Source organism: Lactuca virosa, chromosome 2 (genome assembly GCF_052849685.1).
Source record: "Lactuca virosa cultivar CGN04683 chromosome 2, Lactuca_virosa_CGN04683_v6, whole genome shotgun sequence".
Lineage (NCBI taxonomy): Eukaryota > Viridiplantae > Streptophyta > Magnoliopsida > Asterales > Asteraceae > Lactuca > Lactuca virosa.
The window spans coordinates 311,094,971-311,111,764 of NC_136427.1; the positions used below are offsets into that span (position 1 = coordinate 311,094,971).

The following is a 16,794-nucleotide window of genomic DNA, read 5'->3' on the forward strand; positions in this document are numbered from 1 at the left end:
TAGACCCGATGCTGTATCAGAATAGGAGGTAGCAAAACAGCCAATTCACAAAAGGTGAATCAAACCCAACGAAACAAGAGACGCTGCTGAAGAAGGAACAAAGGCAGTGGATGCAACACAGGAGGAATCCTTGACTTTATCCCTTTCTCATTTTCCGGATCTGATCGGAACAACTGAAAAATAGGGAGACTTTGGTGATTCATATCACAACAGGTAAAATATTTATGTCCGAGCATATAAAAGATGAATAATGAAACATGAGGAAGAGTACTATATATACCATGAAGTGACATGGCAATTCTCCTAATTGACTACCTTCAAGAGAAGGAAGTTTTAAGTAATGAGGCTCATCCAAGAAAGGGTTGTGACTATATGGATGTGTCAAAAGACTTATATTTCTACAAATATATAATATCTACAATTATCTAGGGTGTAAAATGAAATGTAAGAATAAAAAAAGACAACAATCTATATAGGAAATAACTTGTAGTTTACTAAATGGTTAGAGCAAACTCTTACAAAAGAAAAGAAACTAGATACTTTAATTAGTTTTTATGTTGTTTATTCTACCAGAAATTATAGATTAAAAAAAAGGGTTAATGATTTATAAGGGCAATATAAATGTCACTTATTTAAGTCATTAACCCATAAAAATATAATCAAGAGGGATTAAATTTTAGGTAAACATGGTGAAACTACATTTTTTTCTTACATAGACCATGCTTATTCAAAACTAGAAACACATACCTATATTATATATCTATCAAACACTGTTTTTGATAGCTGCACTGTATCCACTTTGTTGATCAAAGAACCTGTCCCACAGCATAACCCCACCATACTTGGGAGAGTTCTTGATCGATGGAAGAACACTAGACGTAAGAACATCCGGCGGAATGTATCCGCTGCTGGCAGACCCAAGAAAATCTGATTGGAGTTGACCTGAGTCCACTGGTTCCATCGAGCTAATAAAGCATCAGCGTTCGCCCCATACTCGCACTGCGGATTGTTATAGAACTGCACCCAGACGTAGTCGAATAAGCCAGTCTGGATTGCTGAATCCAGGGATAGGGCACTGCGGCGCTGCAGATAAGTAAACCTTTTTCTCCGACTTGTGAGCGGCCAATGCCCTAGCTAGGTCCGGCCAGAATTGTCCTGATCCGGACTCGATGTCAAAGTCGATTCCGTCCAAAACAGCGTCACCTAACGGCCGGGAATTGGACTGGCCACCAAGAAAGGTGTTCCACAGGTAATCGGAAACTTGTTGTGCATCTTCAGATGACGAGAGCGAGTAGCTCCCGACAGCTCCTCCTAAAGAAAGAAACATCTTGATACCTTGGTTCTGGCATGATTGTATGTCGGAGGATAAACCGGAGCAACTGGAAGCAGGATCACAATGACCGGCCAGGTTCAGAACTGGTGTTTGGCCGCTGCCGAAGGTGGTCAGGAAAGCTATCATTATGAACTTGTAATTTCCGGTGGCGCAGGCGGCGGCTAGGGTCCCTTCATCAGTGTGTTGACCCCAATAAGCGGCTATGCTGCCTACTTCTATGGGTTTCAAGAAAGAGAAAGTAATGCTAGAGATGACTAGGTGCAATGCCGACGACTGTGAATAACCAGATGATGCCATATGTGTTTTGAGTGTAGTTGCTAAAGATCGGAGGTTTATAGCGCGTGGGAAGCAAGTAAAGTGGCGTGTTCCTCCGGAAAATGGTCTTCAAAAACCTGGTCTTGTGTGGAAAATGTGTCGCTTCAAGTCTTCCTAAAAATATGAGGTTGTCATTTCTTTAGAACGTTCAACATGAAGAGATATAATCCTTAAACGAGTGCTACAAAAATGGGATAACTAAAAAAAAAAAATAAACAAAAAACAAAAAAAACAAAAAACAAAAAACATTTTAGATAAAGGAGATGATTTATGCATAACAATTTTTGCTTTTGTACTATACGACTCTCTATTAAACATAAAATGTTGTATAGGGATAAAAACTTTGGTTTTTATGATCTTCCTTTCCTGTTTTGCATATATCTTGCAACTCTATCCCTAGCAACACAACAATAAATATAACGTTTAGGGACGACATCATTAGCAACGACAAGTAACTTTAGGGACGACAATAGACAATATGCATTTTGGTCGCCGCTAAAGGGTCAGGTCGCCGCTAATACCGACGTGACTAAAGGGTGGTACTGACGATCTGTGTGAATGTCTCCGGATGAATTCATGGCCTTATGATTGCATCCTGATCCAACGGCTAGGGTTAGTTACTGTTCATAGTACTAGCGATATCGCCATTAGCGATGATTATGTCGTCGCTAAAACTAACAAAAAAAATGGACGCGTGTTTTTCCTCCAATTTGTCGCCACTAAAGGTTCAAATGACGCCGCTAAGGGCGTTGTCGCTGAAGATTCTCCCTTTTGCTCCCCACCTGGTCGCAGAACTAGTACCTCCACTCCATTTCTCTCTCTCTCTCTCTCTCTCTCATGTTTTCCGGTGATTGCAACGACTTTCCAATGAGCTTTGGCGATTGCATCTTTTCCATCGATTATTAACCACCAGTGCACCCCACTTCTTCTGCCGGAGTGATTTCCAGCTCTTCACCGGCGTACCAACTGCTCCACTGGTGACAATCCGATTCTCCGACAAACTTCTCCACCGACGAAGGTATGTTTTCCTTTCTCATTTCCACCGTCTTTTCTCTTTCTCTTTTTGTTTTTCTTCTTTCTTTTCTATTTTTTTTATTTTGGTGGTTTTAAGGACATTCCTCCATTACAACCACCTTAACACCGCCACTGTGCCGTCTGTCTCCGACGAACTTCTCCACCGGCGAATGTATTTATTCCTTTCTCATTTCCACCGTATTTTCTCTTTCTCTTCTTTCCTTTTCTAATTTTGCTGATTTTGATGGTTTTAAGGAGATTCCTCCATTCCCCAACTATTGTACAACCATCGCAGCACCGCCAATGTGCTGCCTGTCTCTGGCGATGATCACCACCTCAGCTCCACCACTATCAGTTCTACAACCACAGGTACATTAATTTACTATATGTATGTGTATGTATGAATTTGATATATGTGTGTGTATGAATTTGATATATGTGTGTTAGTGTTAATTATGATGATTTTGTTAATGATGTAGAAGCTAGTGACATGCTTCTGGTTGATCGGATGTTACATGACAACTTTATTTACAGGAATAATATAATTCTTGTTTCTTGATTATTAAAAAGTTATAAGATGTTGTTCATCATTTAAAGGTGGTATGATGTCGTTGGTGAAATCGAAGACAGAAGATTTAGTAAAATGTGAAGTTATAGATGGTGGAGAGCTCAAGTCTAGATGTCATTTAAATGTTAGAGGAAAAAGTACAACTCTACCATCTATCACTGGTTAGACTCAATAATAGTACAACCTTCAAGATGACAATTTTTTTTCTTTTGAGAATGTAATCGTTTATGCTATTTTAAAACAGAAAATGATTGGGATGATATCAAATTTGGTGTGGACAATCAAGTTGATTTCTATGCGGTTTCCTTTGTTAAAGATGTGGTTTCTTTTGCGGAGTTCTGATGGGATGGGGTGCATTAGTGCTGGTATGATCGCACCCGATGTGACAACCGTCAATTTTGGTCGAGCAAAGTTAAACAAAGTCAATGAGTCAAACCGGTCAACTCAACTAGTTCTTGTATGTTAGGGCTTACTCTATGTTTACTAATGTACAACTCTCTATCCTAATACAAAATATCACTCAGAAGTTTCCAATGTTCAGAAAATCTAAACCCTAAATAGGGTGAGTAGTGTAACTACTCGATAAAACTCAATTTCGTATCCTTCGGGGATGTATAACACTCATAACATGGCGTAGTGGAGTCTACAAACCTAGCACTACGGGGCAAACCACTAACAAAGGCTACAAACAAAGTCTCTGTCACACCCCCAAACCGGAACGGCGAAAACGTTTGGGGGCGGAGGACGTCATGTACAGTATCACAACAATGCATAATAGTAAAACAAGCAACAAGATCATCCATTGCATTAATAATATAATTTAATACAAGTGTGTTCTGTATAGTTTATAAGACACCAAAAATATGAATCAAAATAAGAGATGAGTCTTGAATGTGCTCCATCTTCTCAAAACCTGGTCATCGGTACCTGTCTACTGGTGACCTGTGGATACAAGTTATTTTGAAAGCGTAGATCATCATTAAAGCTGGTGAGTTCATAAGTATTTTAGTGTCATTGTTTGTATAAGTTAGAAGAAAGTATTTGTAAGTGTTTGATGTAAATGTTTGTAAGTGTTTGATGTAAATGTTTGTAAACTTCCTAGAAAATCCTATATTTTCTACTAAAGTAGTCTTCTACTAATACCCAACTGTTATTTATGTTTGTTCTTTTGTAAAAGTGAGTGTTTTCCCAAAGTATGACTATCATTACCAAAATATAGTTTTCATTTCCGTTTATGTGAGAAGATCACAATGTGAATGAAATGGGAAAATAAAGATGTACTGTAGTTTTATCTAAGTAACTACCATTGTACTAACTACCTTAAGCTTGTTTGTTTAATTAAGGTAAAATGTGATAAGATTGTAACCATACTTGATCGACTAGTATAACACGACGTTCGAGACGTCGAAATGATATGACATTCGTCACCCGTAGACCTGCAGGTCCCACTGTAGCTAGCAGCAAGGTGTGGGATGGTCAATCCCGTATAGATCTATACACAAATTCACGCTCTCCTTCTAGGAGACTCTGGGTACAAAACGTGACACAACACTATTTTTCCGCGCCATGAAGTAGTATCTCACATTAATGTTATAGTATTCTTGTATTTGTATAGTATGTTCTAGTGTAGTGTATGTTCTCTCTGTCTAGTATATAGTATGTTCTAGTGTAGTGTATGTTCTCTCTGTCTAGTGTATAGTATGTTCTATCTGTTTCTCTTTATAGTGAGTATTGTCTCTCGTTATAGTATGTTCTATCTGTTTCTCTTTATAGTGAGTATTGTCTCTCGTTATAGTATGTTTGTACTGACTCATGTATGAACTGACTCTTGTATGTTTCATTGTTCTAGAAATAGTAAGTAGTGACTTCCTAAACTATACCTATTATAGTTTACTAGTAATGTTGTTTGTATGAATGAACATGTTTGTACACCTTTGCTACCCAAAGGTATTGAACTGAATGAAGAACTTTTATATCTATATACATACACATAATATATAACTAAGATTCAAACGACCTTCGGACAAACAACCGATACCCTAAGTCCACAACCAAACAAGGAACAGGAAATAAGGCGAGTTATCAGTCCTAAGTCCTTTCACTCCTACTTATATAACTATATCTATATAGACATGATTTTCAAAAAATAAAAGTTTAAAAGAGTTTGATAAAGAGTTTTGCATATAAAAGAGTTTGTAAAACAATTTGAAGCAATTTGTTTGAAAACACAGTTTGAAGTATAAGAAATCCATTTGTTTGATAGTTATTAATCACATGTGATTGATATAATAACTATAATGTTTCTACTTGTATTCCCCCATAAAAGCATTTAAAATCATTTAAAAGGTAAGTTAAGGGGTATGAACTCACCTGCAGTGAGTGATACGAATGAAAGATCGGTTGTAGGATGCTAAGTGTCAAGTGAGGACTCGAACACACACGGATCCTATTTAGCATATAATGACACATATATGTATATAATTAGTGTTTATACAACTAGTCATGTAAGGAAAACACATTAGGACTTAGGAAAAACTTAGATTGAAGTGTTACAAGTACAAAGGATTGCATAAAATGGGTTTAAGGCCACACAATGGAGTTTACGGCCATTGTGTTTACGGCCTAAGGGAGTATACGGCCCTAGAGTGTACGGTCAAGAAGTTTACGGTCGTACACTCATGGGAGGACTTGAAAACGAGGTGTTTTATGGTCCTATCAAGCATTCAACAAGTGCTTTTGATTCTAGGCTCGAATATAAGGGAGTTTAAGGGCCAAAACATCCATCAACACAAGAGTTTACGACCATGCACGGGTTTACGACCGTAAACTCTTGATGCTCATGTATTTTATGATGATCTAAGGCTAGAATCAAGAGTTTAACAAGCCTAACTAGGAGATAGAAGATATACTCACGTTTTTGAAGATTGGGAGGGGGTTCACGGTCCAAGAACTAGTGAGTGTTCTTGGTGAAAGTGTGAATACTTGAAGATCTAACCAAAAAGAATGATTCCATGGATGAAAACATGAATCTTCACTATATATAGAAGAATATCAACTTGAAAATGGAAAGATTACTTACAAGATTGAAGATCAAGATGAAAGTTCTTGATGATACTTGAGAGAAAATCGAGTTCTTGAGATGGAAGTGTGTGAAAAAGGTGAAAAAAATGAAGGAATAACTCATATGAAGGGAAGAGTTCACGGCCGTAAACTCCTTATGGTGGAGTTTCCGGCTTGTATGCTGTACATTGAACTCTATACGATACTTCCGAACAATTTACCCTTTAAGGTACTAGGATTAAAACACCCAAACAGACCTTTAACAGGGCTAAAAGATAGCCAAAAACAAGCCTGACTTCGATTGAATTGAACGGTTGTATAAGATAGAAATTTCGGGTTGTCACAGTCTCTCCCAATCTCTCTCACTCTATCTCTCTCTCTCTCTCTCTCTCTCTCTCTCTCTCTCTCTCTCCCCCCCCCAAATATCTTTCAACTTTTTCATAAACATCCGTGCCATCCCGACCCTTCAATTAGTTGAAAATCACTCGAAACGGGAAGATAATACGAAAAACAACACTTTGGAAGTGAAACCCTCTCAAGAAGCAAAACCCTCTCAGGAAGCGAACCCTCTCAGATGCGAAACCTCCTGATGTGAAACCTATCACCTGCGAACCGAGGACTTTCGTATCCTCGGCTAGGTTCGCACCTCTTCCGACCTTCGCAGCTGTCTCAAGTTCGCACTTCTGTCCGACGTTCGCTGCGAGTCCGACGTTCGCACCCGGTGACTCTCGCATTGGCATCCGACTTTCGCAGCCTCTACCCTCTCGAACCAAAACTCACTCTCGCACCTAGAGTACCCGCCTCCGAGCCATCAGCCTTCACTGCGAACCTTCCCTTCGCAGTCCCGCCTTCTCATGTCCGGTTTTTGACCAATTTCACATTTTGAGCCCGTTTTTGATGTTTTTGACGTGGGATTTTCACCCAATTCATATTTTTGACATCTTAGACCCTCTAAACTCATATATTATCCACATCATGAAGATTTATTAATTATAAATCATATCTTTGTTTAGGATAATATCAAAAGGACATAAAGGCACTTTTGACTTTTCCCATAAAGTTATGACACAAGCCACCTTTATATCTACTTTATGTCACTATTCACACTCTACCTAGTCAAATCATTGTCCTTTTAATACGTCTCCCAACACTCCATTAGGTTACTTTAAACAAATCCATCCAAGAAATCTTCATTCTTCTTCTCCAGGATTTCACTTTCTCTCACCAAAAGCAAACTTCTCTCTCTCTCTCTCTCTCTCTCTCTCTCTCTCCATCTCTCTCTATTTCAGTCACGAGTTTTGCAAGGGCTGTTCTTGAGTATTTCCTCCATTTTTGGTAAGTATTTTCCTCCAACTTCTAAATATTCTACACATTTTTATACAAATCGTGTTCATTTACACAAATATTCATATAATTGTTCATAGAACCGTCGAAACCTCAAGCGTTGTTAAAGAGTTCTTGGCTTGAAATCCTTCATCCTCAACCCTCCACTCTACAAGAAATCACGCAATGTGAGTTCATACCCTACATTTTCATGTTTTTCTTCAAGTTTTAGGGGGGAATACAAGTTACAACACCAAAACATATTCTAAACTTCATCAACAGCTTTCAACAGAAAAGTTATGGTTCGTTCACAGACAGTTTTTACCATCTTAAACTTAATATTTTTCAAAACTGTACAAGCTACAAATAGTTCAGGTTTATACCTTTCTAAGGACCACTCGCACGCATTCATACGGTTTTTCTACAATTTATGGCGATTTTTACAAAACTGTCTATCATTTCAGAAATGATTTCGGACCAGTTTGTGAACATTTTCACACTGGTTTGAGACCACTTAAAATCATAATAAAAATTATGAACAAAGTAGACTCATTTTCTAAACTCTCAGAGTTTACAGATTCAGTTTTTGACTCACGATGATTTTTATATAATTTTTCTAACAACAGAAATAGAAAGGTTAAAACTAGAAAAATGGGTTATAGATTTATTTACGCTTTGTAACATGTTGAGCAAAGTGTGTAATATCATAGAGATACATAACGATTATTTTCCATACTATTTTACTTCCATGAAAAGTGTAATAATCATACATATATGGGTTTTCTTCTCTACAAAACATTAATGATAAACTATAATAGATATAGTTTATGCTTCGTTTACACTACAAACTTACTAAGAAAGGTTCATTATGCTACAAAAAGGAGTTTTCATTTCATTTGACGTAAACTTGTTAATGAATAAATTTGTGAGACATTCTACTTCACGATACTTTTAAAGTACTGCATTAAAGTCGTGTAATTTGTAAGTAGAGTCTCTTGTAGGGAGAGCGTGATAGTTGTGTATAGATCTATATTGGGTCTGACAAACCCGCACCTAAGCTGCATGCAACAGCTAGACCGGCAGGTCTGGGGTGACAAATGTCATAACGATTCTGACGCATGAAGAACGTCGTTATAAGGCCGACTGGTTCATAAAATGATTATAATAACTCACATTGGGTATTAACAATATATATGGTTTACGGGGATTAAAAATCACATAAAAGGGGTTTTATTATCATCATAAAACTACATTACACTGTTTTTAAGTACAGAACAACTTTCATTTCGGAAATCATACTTCCAAATGGTTTTTATATAGATTAAAACTACGTAATACTACTACTTTAGAGTACGATAACATTTATACATTTTGGTCTGAAGGATCTAAGACTACAACTCATTTACAAAGAAAATATTGGATTTTCTGGAAGAACACATTAACATTTACAAGGAATAATGACATATCTTTCTCATACAAAATGCTTATGAACTCACCAAATTAAATGTTGACACTTTTTCAAACCACTTGTATTCTCAGGAAACTAACAGGACATGTAATAACAAGCTTTTGAAGATGAGACGCTAAGACGTCAGTCGAATCTTTATTCGTCATATTATATTTACTTTTGGAAACATGTAACTCGTACAACAATGTAACTATTTTCAAGTTATAATTATGATGGTTGTGTTTGCTTTGATTACTATTATTCATTTGTTGTGATACTACACATGACATCCTCCGCCCCCGAACGTTTCCGCCTTCCCGGTTTGGGGGTGTGACAAGATATTCAAGTTATCCCTAAAATTGAAAGCGCAGACTCCATTCCAAATTTGCATTCAATTATCACCGCATATGATGGGGTAAAATTAAATTTACTGTTTTATCCTTCATACGAAATTTGGTAGTTTGTTAATGCTGTTATCATGGTTTTGATTTAATTTAGGCCATGGTTACAATAAGGGATCTTGGTGCAGAGCTGCCAATGGAAGAAGTTCCATTGTTGCAGGTAAAGAAAGGGTACTTTTAGTTTTAGCATAGATAGTAAAAAACAGTGGATTAATTAATTAAGTTTAATGAAATTATAGGAAGAGATAACCAGGACATGTCGTAGCATGGGAAAAGTTGTAATTGTTGCAAGAAATATGCTTGAAAGCATGATTGTTCATCCCACACCAACAAGAGTTGAGGTGTCAGACATTGCTATTGCTGTTAGAGAGGGTGCTGATGCAGTCATGATTTTTGGAGAAACTACTTAGGGAAAGAAAGCCACCCATCCTTGTTTCTTTTTCACTTAATCTTAATAGAATTACTTAATGGGTTAAGCTAAACCCTGCCTTAATGTATTAGGACTTATTCTTATTTATTTTGTTAAATTGCAGGTTTCCTCTAAAAGTAGTTAATGTGATGCACACAGTGTCGTTAAGAACTGAATCAAGCTTAATGACCGGGGGCACACTTTCTATTCTTAATCAAGCATTCAAGGTGGATTAACTGCTTTTTTTTACATAATTTATGATTTTCTTTTCTTCCTTTATAAAATGTTTAAAATTGTTTTTATTGGGTTTGTTTGTTAAAGAACGATATTAGCAAAATGTTTGCGTACCATGCCACATCAATGTCAAACACTCTTGCAACTTCAGTTGTTGTATTCACTGGAACAAGTTCTATGGTTGTCCTACTCAGCCATTATCGACCCAATGGCACTATATTTGTCTTCACAGATAAGTAAGTCTTTTTTTAAAAAAAAAACAAATTAATGAGTTTATATATTATAAATTTTGTTACTGATTTTGGATAATGTGTGTCTAAAAATAGTAAAAGGGTACAACAAAAATTGGCTTTGTATCAAGTAATTTGTCACATTTAAATGGAGTTCTCAAATGATCCTGAAAAAACATTTGCAGATGCTCTTTTTCTCTTGAAGGTGAGATTCATTCCCTACTCCACTCATAAGATGTATTTCTTGTTTTAGTTCATAATATTATGAATGAAAAGTAAAATATTATTCTTGAATGAAATTAAAAATGTGTATTTGTACAGAATCAAGGGATGATGAAGGAAGGTGAGCATGTAGCTCTTCTTCAGAGCGGGAGAAACCCCATTTGGCGGTTCCAATCCAATCACAATATTCAGGACAGAAAGGTGGTGTAGATCATCATATTCATAGCAGCACGTACCAAGTTGAAAGTTTCCAAAACAATTTTTGTCATCAGTTAACATGGTTTCAATTCTACTACCTAATGTTTTTGTGCTTCTTTATCAGCTTAAGTTGGAATTTAGTTTCTTGAGTATGTGTAGTGAATTCTGATTATTTGTAAACTTTTTTTTCCATTGTCTGAGTTAATTATAGAAGCATTGAAATCATTGTGTTACTGAGAAAAGAACCCACTATTTACTTTATTTTGGTGAATAACATTACAATGACTTCGCTAGATACTGAAGGCTTTTCACAAGCTTATTGAGTGATTAGAGCACCTAAGATAGAATATTTTAAGCAAGAAGAAAAAAACAGAGTATGAGGCAACTTTTTGTTTATTCCTTTGTGAAAGAAACTGAGTGATGAATACAAAAACAAGAAGCCGAATCTACCTATCTAATTTCAAAGACTTGCTTAAAATAAGGAACTAACTGTGACAACCCGAAACTTTTATCCTGTACAATTGGTCAATCATATCAATATTAAACTCAATTTTATCACCATTTAACACCGTTTAAGGGTTTGATCAAGCGTTCTAAGCCTCGTACAATCAAAGTTTGGGTCCTAGGTCGAGTAATACCAAGTCATAGTACAACATTCGGGCCATACACCCTCTCGGGAGAGTGTACGGCCGAACACATGGGTGTGCGGCCGCACACCCACCCCTCAACCGTACACCCTCCTCTATATATAGGAGGAGACCCCTTCATTCACTCTTTTCCCCTTTTGGCTGCACACTACTTTCTCTCTCTAGAATCTTCACATAAGGACCCTCCAAAGGCTTCAAAAACGTGAAGTACTCCATCATTCAACTTGTTATACTGGTAAGACACCTTGATCTAAGCCTAAAACTCTTCATGTTCTTCGTGTTCTTCATCACTTGAAGGTGTACGGCCGCACACCTTCATAAGGTGGCCGTACACACCTCAAAGACCCTCCAAAGTGAGAGTTTGACCCCCTATCTTCTAGTTGGACTTGGTTTGAACCTTAAAACACTGGAAAATCGACTTTTGGAGCATAAATGAAGAGTGTACGGCCGCACACCCCTGTGTACGGCCGCACACACACTCTGTACGGCCGCACACTCCTGTGTGCAACTGCACACACATCCTGGCCGCACACCCTGGCCGCACACACACTCTAATGGCCATACACCTCCCCCGTTCGATCATTTATGGCTCCGACACTTAGTTCAAGCATTTCCAAGTCTTTAGGGTGGTTTCCCGTCATGTTTTGTCATGGAATACCTTAATCTAATACATATATGTGTTACTGTATGTTAATAGGATCCACTTGCGTATGAAACATCAGTTGACACTCAACACTCGTAACCGATCGTACACCCGAATCCTACGTTAAACTGTGAGTTCATACCCCTACGCTTTTATAAGTTTTCATAACATTTTCAGGGGGGGAATACAAGCCAAACATAAAGGTTTTCACAACTTAAAAACTGATGCAATTACAATGGTTTTATGTTAAACATTTAGATACTTTATCCCTTTTGTAAAATGCGGAGCATAAGGGGCGTTTTCCAAACATAATTGCATAGTTTTCAGAACAGTACAGGAACACAACTTACCAATCAAACTATAATAGGTATAGTTTGGGGATTTCATTACCGGTTTTACAGAATCAAACTCCATGCAAAGTCAAACATATAAACTATGACAGATTTAGTTTATCCATACAGATAACAAGAGTATCTTACTAAATAATTATTTTGTGTATAATTATTTATACTCTACAACGTGTACAACGATTTCAAACTCGAGAACAACCAAACTACACGTAAACTAGTTAATATCGGATTGTGAGACTTATCTTCGTTATGCCCTTCGGGGTACCAATAAATCCTCTCCGTTAGTATAACCAGAGTCTCCTGGAGGGAGAGCGTGGAATTTGTGAATAGATCTATTCGGGATTGACAATCCCACACCTGAACTGTTAGCTACAGTTAGGCGGGCACGCCTGGGGTGACAAATTTTGTAATCGTACGACGCCTGAAGAAACGTCAAGGAGGTCACCGGTCATATTAGTATGGTTATACGACTCACAATAAGTATAAACTAACCTTTGTTTACGGGATTTTTTTCTTCAATAGTTTTATTTTAACTAATGAAACTACTTATCTACTTACTGGAGGGTATTCCAGGGAATTAACTCTTGGTTTATTTGAATAATAAAACTACTTACATACTGGTAGTAGCCAAGGCTTACCAAACGAAACACACCTTACTTACCGGCGGTAGCCAGGGTTTTCAAATGAATCATACTTTTCATACAGTAATCAACAAACATGTTAGAAAATATTGGATTTTCTTGGGAAGCATGCATACTTATTTCAAAACTCGATAATGAAGGTTTTCGTTACAAACGATATTTGCTTATAATGAAAATGAATAAATTTTACAAATTCAGTGACTAGTTTCCAATACAATAACATGCTTATGAACTCACCAGCTTTATGCTGATATGTTTTCAAAATCGCTTGTATTCTCAGGGCAACTATAGACAGGTACTTATGCCAGCTTTTGGAGAAGACGGAGCAATTTGGAGTCTCGTCTTTATCTTTTGCTACTTTTGAATATACTGATATGTACAAACTATGTTTTCAAACAAATGTAAATATTTATAATGCAATGTAATGGTTGTGTTTACTTTTCTTACTATGATACAACTGTTGTGATACTACGTATGACGTCACCCGCCCCCGAACGTTTCCGCCGTCCGTTCCGACGGTTCGGGGGTGTGACACTAACTACCATACTGGCTTAAACTCAGGAAACATGACCAACATGGCCTTTGATTTGGTTTTATGTAAATAAAGTAAAAGAAAAAAAAACTCAAGAAAACAAATAAGTAAATAATACTCCTGAAAATTCTGAAATATTGCGAACATTCTCCCCCATAATCAAGAATTTTTAATATGTTGAACTCCCACCAAACTTCGCATCTCTTTGAACATGTTCCTTTCCAAAGGTTTCATAAATATATCTGCTCGCTACTCTTTGTTGTTTACGAATTGGACCTCTACATCACCTCTTTCAATGCATTCTCTAATAAAGTGGAACCTGGTGTCTATATTCTTACTACATCCATGAAAGACAGGGTTCCAGGGCTGACTTGTTATCTACAAGTAGTGTTTTGGGGCTAATTGCTTCTCCTATTATCTTACTAAGGAAACGGCGAATCCATATACCTTGACAAGTTGTTGCGGTTGCTGCCATAAATTCAGCTTCACATGTTGATAGGGCCACACATCCTTGCTTCTGAGATGACCATGTCACCAAGTTTTCATTCACATAGAACGCCATGCCAGCTGTGCTACGCCTATCATTCACATCCCCAACTAGATTATTTTCTGAATAACCAACAATTCTGATATCTTTCTCATTCTTTGTGTAGCATATACCATAATTTTTAGTCCCCTTTATATACCCAAGGATGCCCTTTACTGCTTGTAAAAGTTTAACTGTTATAGGTCCGGACGTGTATGGGTTAGGTACCTCAGGCCCCCCATGATGCTCCTATGTTCTGTAGAGCTCACATGCTCTCCTTCTTCATATTTGGACAACTCAAGCTTTAGTTCCATTGGGCATATTGATGGATTACAATCAAACATATCAGTTTTGTGAAGTAAGCTGTTTGCATACATCTCCTATTCCAACAGGATTCCTTCTAATGTTTGCTTTACCTCTATACCAAGATAGTAGGATAGCAATCGTAGATCACTCATATCAAATATCTTGCCCATTTGTGTCTTGAAGCTTTGCACCACCTGTGACTATGAGATCATTTACGTATACCCCTACTATCAAGAGTTTACCTCCTTGATTTCTTGTATACACATCATGTGGGCACCTCTAGAAACCAAGTTCTTTCAACCTCTTATCAAGAAACGGGTTCGATGCTCTCGGGGCTTGGTGCAATCCATAGAGTGCCTTTGACAACCGATACACCTTCTTTGGATGGTCCCTTCTCTCGAAACCCTCCGGTTGAGTGACATAAGCCTCTTCTTTCAAGTCTCCATGTAAAAATGTAGATTTTAATCGAGACGATACACAAGCCAACCATTATTCAGGCTTTTGAACGTACCCTTTTGCCACTAAACGGGCCTTGTGCTTCAACACTTTCCCATTCGGATCTCTCTTGAGTTTAAATACCCATTTGAGCCCGATAGGTTTTCTTCCCGCCAACAAGTCAACGAATCTCCATGTTCCGTTATTCTCTATGGCACTAAGCTCTGATTTCATCGTTATCAACCATTCGTCGCTCTTACTGGCTACAGTATAGGTCATGGGTTCATCGCCGTCATCCATGAATATGAGCTCTTCACAATCGTTATAAATATCAGATAAGAGGCGAAAGCGTTTCAGGGCTCGACCCCCAGTTGAAATTGATGCTGTTGTGTTCGATCTAGTGGAACTAGATGGAGATATTTTATTTGACATTGTGTTTGTAGGCCCACTATGAGAATTGTGATCAGGTGTAGGAGTTTGGGGCCCAATCTCACCTTCATTAATATTTTGGTGATCCTAATTAGTTGGGCGACTTGTATCTGCCTCCATATTAACTGGCTCATTTTCAATCTTGTATCCTTCCATTGTAAATGTTCCCCAATTTTTTGACTTAAACCTACTTACTCCATCATGGCCATGCGTTCTCCTCTTCGAATTTCACATCTCTACTGATAGATATTCTTCTGGTTTCAAGATCAAGGAGTCTATACGTTTTATTTCCTAACTCGACTCCAAGATGAACCATAGTTTTGCTCCTGTCATCCAATTTCTTTAGATGACCACCTGTGATTTTCATATGTACGACGCATCCAAACACTTTCATGTGTTCTAGGTGTGGCTTCCTTCCTGTCCAGGCTTCATACGGAGTTAAGTTTGTTAATGATTTTGTGGTCGCTCGGTTGAGTACATAAACAGAGTAACGTACTGCTTCTGCCCACAGATTCTCTGGACCATAAATCTCCTTTAAAACACATATTGCCATCTCTACAACTACGCGGTTGCGTCTCTCTACAACGCTATTTTGTTGTGGGGTGTACAGTGCTGCTAAGTGACGGCTTAGCCCCGTTTCATCACAGTAATCAGTGAACGATCTTGAAAGGAACTCACCTCATCGGTCCGTTCGTAACGTCTTGAGCTTTAAACCTGTTTCTGTCTCTACAGGTAAACAAAACATTTTGAACACATCAAGGGCCTCATCTTTTGCTTTCAGAAAATACACCCACATCGTACGACTAAAATCATCTACTAACATGAAAAAGTAGCGGTTACCGGGCGGTGTAGGTGGTGATATCGGACCATAGAGATCAGCGTGTACTAGATCAAGCTTCTCTTCAGCTCTGTACTGTGACTTAAACGGAAAAGGATTTTGAGGTTGCTTACCCACTAAGAATCCCTCACAGAGTTGTTTGGGGTCATGAATCTTTTGTAGTCCATGAATAATATCCTTTTCTGCTATTGTTTTTAAGGTACCAAAGTTCATGTGTCAAAGGTATGCATGCCACAGCCTTGTTGGATCAGTTTCATCTACCAGTAAACAAGTGGACTTGGCTTTATGCAATGATATCTTATAAAGGCGATTTTGAGAACGTGACACCTTCATCAATAATCTTCCTTTTCTGTCATGTACCCATACGAATGAGCCAAACATTAAGATTTTGTCTCCACCTTCTGCAAGTTGTCCGAAACTTATGATGTTGCTACATAAGTTTGGTATAAAGTACACCTCTCGTAACATCCATTTTTCATCTGTTTTGCACTGGAATATTGTTGATCCTTTTCCTTCAATCCGTACTCTAGACCCGTCACCAAACTTTACAAAGCCTTTGATGTTACGATCAAGTTCATGAAATTTTTCTGCATCTCCGGTCATATGGTTGCTTGCTCCATTGTCCAAGTACTACACATCGGACTTATTTGGCACATCCTCATCTGATATTAATCTTGGGGTTCTCTTCTCTTC

The 16,794-nt window shown here is 37.8% G+C and overlaps 2 pseudogenes across 1 annotated transcript; one reads left to right on the forward strand and one right to left on the reverse strand.

Moving 5' to 3' along the window:
• Positions 1-654: 654 nt before the first annotated feature.
• LOC145161676 (acidic endochitinase SE2-like) lies at positions 655-1,782 on the reverse strand (annotated as a pseudogene).
• A 79-nt stretch (positions 1,783-1,861) lies between these two features.
• Positions 1,862-10,793, forward strand: LOC145161675 (plastidial pyruvate kinase 2-like; annotated as a pseudogene). Its single transcript, XR_013738599.1, has 11 exons — positions 1,862-3,172; positions 3,240-3,391; positions 3,475-3,548; positions 6,000-6,042; positions 9,399-9,475; positions 9,559-9,621; positions 9,701-9,876; positions 9,995-10,097; positions 10,192-10,340; positions 10,431-10,539; positions 10,656-10,793. The product of XR_013738599.1 is annotated as a plastidial pyruvate kinase 2-like (transcript).
• The last annotated feature ends 6,001 nt before the right edge of the window (positions 10,794-16,794 follow it).